Genomic DNA, 8,222 nt, shown 5'->3' on the forward strand with positions numbered 1-8,222 from the left:
AGCCCACTAAGCTCCCCCGTCCCTGGGATTCTCCAGGCAAGAACACTGGAGTGGGTTGTCATCTCCTTCTCCAATGCATGAAAGTGAAAAGTGAAAGTGAAGTCACTCAGTCATGTCTGACTCTTTAGCGACCCCATGGACTGCAGCCCACCAGGCTCCTCTGTCCATGGGATTCTCCAGGCAAGAGTACTGGAGTGGGGTGCCATTGCTGTCATACACATAATTGATACCTGGCTTTATTTCTAATGGTTGCAGGGCCGGTTATCTATTTGAAATGTCATACACTAGGAGATTCCAAATAGATAACCAGCCCTGCAGCCATTAGAAATAAAGCCAGGCATCAGCTATCCTAAAACAAGAGGCTGCCATGTTTAGCAGATGCTTCCCAACTTCTAACTGGTATCTGACTAACAATAACATAAAATAAAGCAACTTAATTTGTTATCCAAGGATAAAGGACTAGCACATTCCAGAAAGTATAAGTTACTTTGTTCAAAGATAAACATTCAAAAATAATTATGAAACTGTGTAATTAAAAGCTAATAGAGAAAAATTAGGAAAAAATTGTTAATGAAGAGCAAAACCAAAAAAGAACAGGCAAATCCAATGTGACTCTGGATTGGACTGTGGAACAGATAAATGACAATACTGGAAAAATACTGGTGAAATTCAAATAAAGCAACAAGAAAAAAACAACTTGTTATGTACAAGGAAATCCCCACAAGACTATAATATTTTTAAACAGAAACTGCAGAACAGAAAGAAATAGCACAAGGTCTGTCTAGTCAAAGCTCTGATTTTTCCAGTAGTCATGTATGGATGTGAGAGTTGGAATATAAAGAAAGCTGAGCACTGAAGAATTGATACTTTTGAACTGTGGTGTTGGAGAAGACTCTTGAGAGTCCCTTGGACTTCAAGGAGATCAAACCAGTTAATCCTAGAGGGAATCAGTCTTGAATATTCATTGGAAGGACTGATGCTGAAGCTGAAGCTCCAATACTTTGGCCACCTGATGCAAAGACTCCTCAGAAATGACCCTGATGCTGGGAAAGATTAAGGGCAGGGAGAGAAGGAGATAACAAAGGATGACATGGTTGGGTGGTATCACCGACTCAATGGACATGAGTTTGAGCAAGCTCCAGGAGTTGGGGTTGGACAGGGAGGCCTGGTACGCAGCAGTTCACGGGGCTGCAAAGAGTCAGACACGACTGAGCAACTGAACTGAACTGAACTGACTCAAAGTGCTGAAAAGAAAAAAACTCCCAAACCAAGAATACTCTATCTAGCAAAGTTATTATTTAGAATTGAAAGTGAGAGAGTTTTCTTGACAAGCAAAAAAAGTTAAGAGTCATCACCACTAGAATGCCCTTGCAAGAAATGTTAAACGAAATTCTTTAAAGGAAAAAGTAAAGGCACTAATTGGTAACAAGAAGACATATGGAAGTATAAATCTCACTTGTAAAAGTAAATATATAGTAAATGTAGTGAGTTAATCACCTATGAAGCTAAAGGCAAAACTCGTAAAAATAACTATAACAACAATAATTAGTTAAGGGATACATCGGATAAAAGATGTACCTTTAATCAACACTCAGACTACATGCTGTGCTGGTTGAGGCCAAAGGTCAATGTTACTACACAGTTATTGGAGGGAAGAGCGTGCTGACCAGTCCATCCCAGTATTGCAAGGAGCCCCTCAGAAGGTTCTCAATACACAAAGACAGGCTTTGGTACGGAAACGGAAGAACTTGTGTACTCAAGAATCTTCACAGCTTCTATTGGACATATTTTCTCTTTAGGAATGAAGGAAAATTCTCCCATTTTTGAGTCATTCTTTTACGACCATTCTACAAAATGGCATGTAACTTTATAAATATTTTTAAAAGATACAGTTTTATAAATATTTAATATTATGCTTATTTGATTTTGAATTGTAAATGTGAAATAGTCTGTTTTTAGGTTTTATATACTGGGTTAAAAAGGAAAAATTGTGCATTTCTAGAATGTTTTTATGAGTAAATTTAATTTACTGAAAATAAATTAAAAAAAAAAAGATGTAAAATGTGAATCAGAACATAAAACATGGGAGGAGAAGAGTAAAAATGTGAGCTTTTAAGAGTGCAAACTTAAGTTGTTATCAACCAAAAAAACAGATATAAATATATATACACACACACACACACACACACACACACACACGGTAATCATATGTGTGTAATGGTAATCATAAAGCAAAAACCTATAGTAGACATACAGAAGATAATGAGAAAGGAATAAAAGAATATCAATAAAGTTTTCAAGCCACAAAAGAGAGAGCAAGAAAAGAAGGGACAAAGAAAAAACTACAGAAACACCCAAAGATAATAAAATAGCAATAAGCATATACCTATCAACACTTACTATATAGTATAAATGGGCTAAATGTGCCAATCAAACGACAGGTGGCTGAATGGATAAAATACAAAACCCATCTTTGTGCTGCTGACAAGACACTCACTTTAGATGTAGAGATACACACAGACTAAAAGTGGAGGGATGGAGAAATGCACCGATGCAAGAAAATTAAAAAATATCTCCAGACAGATGGAAATGGTAACAAACATTCTGGAATGCAAAAACAGGAAGTTAAAAAACACCTGGAGTAACAGGCAAATTTGGCCTTGGAGTACAAAATGAAGCAGGGAAAAGGCTAACAGAGTTCTGCCAAGAGAATGCACTGGTCATAGCAAACACCCTCTTCCAACAACACAAGAGAGAGTCTACACATGGACATCACCAGATGGTCAACACTGAAATCAGATTGATTATGTCCTTTGCAGCCAAGGATGGAGAAGCTCTATACAGTCAGCAAAAACAAGACCAGAAGCGGACTGTGGCTCAGATCATGAACTCCTTATTGCAAAATTCAGACTTAAATTGAAGAAAGTGGGGAAAACCACTAGACCATTCAGGTATGACCTAAATCAAATACCTTATGACTATACAATGGAAATGAGAAGTAGATTTAAGGGACTAGATCTGATAGACAGAGTGCCTGATGAACTATGAACATTGTACAGGAGACAGGGAGCAAGACCATCCCCAAGAAAAAGAAATGCAAAAAAGCAAAATGGCTGTCTGAGGGGGCCTTACAAATAGCTGTGAAAAGACAAGAAGTAAAAAGCAAAGGAGAAATGGAAAGATACAAGCATCTGAATGCAGAGTTCCAAAGAATAGCAAGGAGAGATAAGAAAGCCTTCCTCAGAGATCAATGCAAAGAAACAGAGGAAAACAACAGAATGGGAAAGATTAGAGATCTCTTCAAGAAAATTAGAGATACCAAGGAAATATTTCATGGAAAGATGAGCTCAATAAGGGACAGAAATGGCACAGACCTAACAGAAGCAGAAGATATTAAGAAGAGGTGGCAAGAATACACAGAAGAATAAAGAATACACAAAGAACAAGAACTGTACAAAAAGATCTTCACGACCCAGATAATCACGATGCTGTGATCACTGTCCTAGAGCCAGACATCCTGGAATGTGAAGTCAAGTGGGCCTTAGGAAGAACCACTACGAACAAAGCTGGAGAAGGTGATGGAATTCCAGTTGAGCTGTTTCAAATTCTAAAAGATGATGCTGTGAAAGTGCTGCACTTAATATGCCAGCAAATTTGGAAAACTCAGCAGTGGCCACAGGACTGGAAATGGTCAATTGTCATTCCAATCCCAAAGAAAGGCAATGCCAAAGAATGCTCAAACTACCGCACAATTGCACTCATCTCACACGCTAGTAAAGTAATGCTCAAAATTCTCCAAGCCAGGCTTCAGCAATATGTGAACCATAAACTTCTAGATGTTCAAGCTGGTTTTAGAAAAGGCAGAGGATCCAGAGATCAAATTGCCAACATCTGCTGGATCAAGGAAAAAGCAAGAGAGTTCCAGAAAAACATCTATTTCTGCTTTATTGACTATGCCAAAGCCTTTGACTGTGTGGATCACAATAAACTGTGGAAGATTCTAAAGAAATGGGAATACCAGACCACCTGACCTGCCTCTTGAGAAACCTATATGCAGGTCAGGAAGCACCAGTTAGAACTGGACATGGACCAACAGACTGGTTCCAAATAGGAAAAGGAGTACGTCAAGGCTGTATATTGTCACCCTGCTTATTTAACTTCTATGCAGAGTACATCATGAGAAACGCTGGGCTGGAGGAAGCACAATTTGGAATCAAGATTGCCAGGAGAAATATCAATAACCTCAGATATGCAGATGACACCACCCTTATGGCAGAAAGTGAAGAGGAACTAAAGAGCCCCTTGATGAAAGTGAAAGAGGAGAGTGAAGAAGTTGGCTTAAAGCTCAATGTTCAGAAAACAAAGATCATGGCATCTGGTCCCATCACTTCATGGGAAATAGATGGGGAAACAGTGGAAACAGTGGCTGACTTTATTTTTCTGGGCTCCAAAATCACTGCAGATGGTGATTGCAGCCATGAAATTAAAAGACGCTTGCCCTTTGGAAGGAAAGTTATGACCAACCTAGGTAGCATATTAAAAAGCAGAGACATTACTTTGCCAACAAAAGTCCCTCTAGTCAAGGCTATGGTTTTTCCAGTGGTCATGTATGGTTGTGAGAGTTGGGCTATAAAGAAAGCTGAGCACCAAAGAATTGATGCTTTTGAACTGTGGTGTTGGAGAAGACTCTTGAGAGTCCCTTGGACTGCAAGGAGATCCAACCAGTCCATCCTAAAGGAGATCAGTCCTGGGTGTTCATTGGAAGGACTGATGTTGAAACTCCAATACTTTGGCCACCTGATGCGGAGAGCTGACTCATTTGAAAAGACCCTGATGCTGGAAAAATTGGGGCAGGAGCAGAAGGGGACGACAGAGGATGAGATGGTTGGATGGCATCACCGACACAATGGACATGTGTTCGGGTGGACTCCGGGAGTTGGTAATGGACAGGGCGGCCTGACATACTGCGGTTCATGGGGTCACAGAGAGTCGGACATGACTGAGTGACTGAACTGAACTGAACTGAACTGAACAAACATTCTAAAATGTATTGGATGCAGCAAAAGCCGGGAAGGGGGAAGTTAACCGCAACACAGGTCCGCCTCAAGAAACAACCAAAAAATCTCAAATTATTCTAACTTTACATGTAAAGGAACTGGACAGTGAAGAACGAAGACCAAAATTAGTGGAAGGAAATAATGAAGACCAAAGCAAAAATAAATAAAATAGTGACTAAAAATCAATAGAAAAGATCAATGAGATTAAGAGCTGGTTCTTTGAAAAGATAAATAAAATAAAATTGACAGACCTTTAAGCCAGACACATCAAGAAAATAAAAGGGCATAAATGAATAAAATCAGAAATTGGAGAAATTACAAGTAATACAGAGATACAAAGATCCTAAGAGAATACTGTGAACAACTATACGCCAACAAATTAGACAACCTAGAACAAATGTCCTATGGCATACAAACTGCAAAGATTAAATCATGAAATGAAATAGAAAATCTGAACAAATCAATTACTAACAAGGAGAGTTAATTGGTAATCAAAAACTTCCCAATAGTCAAAAGTTCAAAACCAGACAGCTTCAATAGTGAATTCTACCAAATATTCAAGAACATCAGTCTTTTTCAAACTCTTGCCAAAAAGCAAAAGTAGTGGGAACAGCCCCAAATTAATTTTATGGAGTAAGCATTACCTGATATGAAAATCAGATGCCGCAGGAAAAGAAAATTACAAGCCAATATCCCTGGTGAACACAGATGCAAAAATCCTGAACTAAGTTCAAAAATACATTAAGATCATACACAATTATCAAGGGGGGTTTATTCCAGAGATGCAAGCATGGTATAAAATTCACAAACAATCCAATTTGATACACCACATTAAGAAAATGAATGGGGGAAAATATACAATCATTTCAAAAGATGCATAAAAAGCATTTGAAAAAATACAAAGTTTATGATAAAAATCCTCGACAAAGTGAGCATAGAAATAACATACCTTAATATAATGAAAGCTATATATGACGAGCTTACAGCTAATATCTTACTCAATTGTGAAACATATTTTACAGCTTTTCCTGTAAAATGTTCCTTTTCAGGAACAAGACAATCCTGCCACTTATGCAACATGGTATTGGAAGTCCCAATTAGGGAAAGAAAATATGAAAGGAATCCAAATTGGAAAGAAAAAACTAAATTTCATTATTTACAGATGACATTATATATTAAAAAGCTAAAGACGCCATCAAAAATTATTAGACCTAACAAATTCTGTAAAGCTGTAAGTTACAAAATACACAAGAATCTGTTGTTTTTTCTACATACTAATAACAAATATCAGAAATGGAAATTAAGAAAAAAAAATCCCATTTACAACTGCCCAAAAGAATAAAATACTTAGAAATAAATTTAACCAAGGAAGTGAATGATCTGTATATTGAAAACTACACAGCATTACTGAAAGAAATCGAAGATGACCCAAATATATGTAGACACCCATGTTCATGGAATGGAAGAACCAATATTGTTCTAGAATGTCCATGCTCCTCAAAGCAATCTACAGATTCAGTGCAGTTCCCATCAAAATTCCAAAGGCATGTTTTGCAGAAATGGAAACCTAAAATTTGTATGGAACCACTAAAGATCCTGAATCACCAAAGCAGTCTTGAGAAAGAAGAACAAAACTTGAGCCAACATGCTCCCTGATTTCAAACTGCATTACAAGGCTATAGTAGGTAAAAGATTTGGTATTGACATAAAACAGACACAGACCAATAAAGAGCTCAGAAACCAACTCACCCAAACATGGTCTGGTCAATTAATTTATGACAAAGGAGAGCGAAATATACAACAGGGAGAGGAGAATCTCTTCAGTAAATGATGCTGAGAACACTGGTCAGCCGCATGCATAAGAATGGGCCTTGACCACCATCCTACACTAGACACAAAAATGAACTCAAAATTGATCAAAGACATAATATAAGACCTGACATCATAAAACTCCTGGAGGAAAACATGGGTGATAAGCTCCTTGGCATACATCTTGGTGATGATTTTCCAAATCTGGCACCCAAAGCAAAAGCAACAAAAGCAAAATAAATAAGCGAGAATTCATCAAACTAAAAAGCTTCTGCACAGCAAGGAAAACCATTAATGAGATGCAGTGGCAACCTACCTAAGGGGGTAAAATATTTGCAAGTCACATATCTGATAAAGGGCTAATATCCAAAATATATAAAGATCTGATAGAACTTTACAGCAAAAAACAAAGATCTAAAAATGGGCAATGGATCTGGACGTTTTTTCTAAAGAAGATATAAAGATGGCCAACAGGGACATGAAAGGAAACACAAATCAAAACCACCATGAGGTATCATTTCACATGTCACAATGCTCATTATGAAAAAAACAAAAATGTCACATTTCACATTGTCACAATTCTCATTATGAAGAAGACAAAACCAGCAAGTGTTGGTGAGGATGTTTAGAAAGGGGAATACTTGTGCTCTTTTGGTGGGCATGTATATTGGTACAGCCACTATGGAAAACAGTATGGAAGGCTCTCAAAAAATTAAAGTTAAAACTACCATGTGATCCAGCAATTTACTTCTGGGTACTTATCTAAAGAAAATGAAAATACCAACTTTATACATATGCCCCTCCGTGGTCACTGCAGTAGTATTCACAGTAGCCAGATATGGAAACAAACTTGAGTGTCCATCAGTGGATAAAGGAGTTGTGGTATATATGCAAACACAGTGGAATATCGAACAGCCATAAAAAATAAAATCTCGCCTTTTGCAACAAAATGGATAGATCTTGAGGGCATTATGCTAAGTGAAATAAACTCAGAGGAAGACAAACATAAAAACTTCTCTTTTACATGTGAAATCTTAAATTAAAAAAATAATAATTTTTTTCACTCATGGATACAGAGAACAGATTGGTTAGTTGCTGGAGATGGGGATGGGAGAATTTTTTTTTTAGTTTAAATAAATTGGGAAAAGATTACTTTAAAAAGCTAATCTATAATATTAAATGTTAGGAGATTGGTTAATGGGCGGAGGCAGTAAATGAAAAGGATCAAGTCCTAGTAATTCTGCCTTGTTATCTGGGTGTTGATGACTTGGAATTGGCTAGGCTGTAGAAACTTACCAGCTGTATGTTTAGGATATGTGTACTTTTCTGAATGTGTATTATAACTCAACAGAATTT

This window comes from Budorcas taxicolor, chromosome 24 (genome assembly GCF_023091745.1).
Source record: "Budorcas taxicolor isolate Tak-1 chromosome 24, Takin1.1, whole genome shotgun sequence".
NCBI classification, from domain to species: Eukaryota; Metazoa; Chordata; class Mammalia; order Artiodactyla; family Bovidae; genus Budorcas; species Budorcas taxicolor.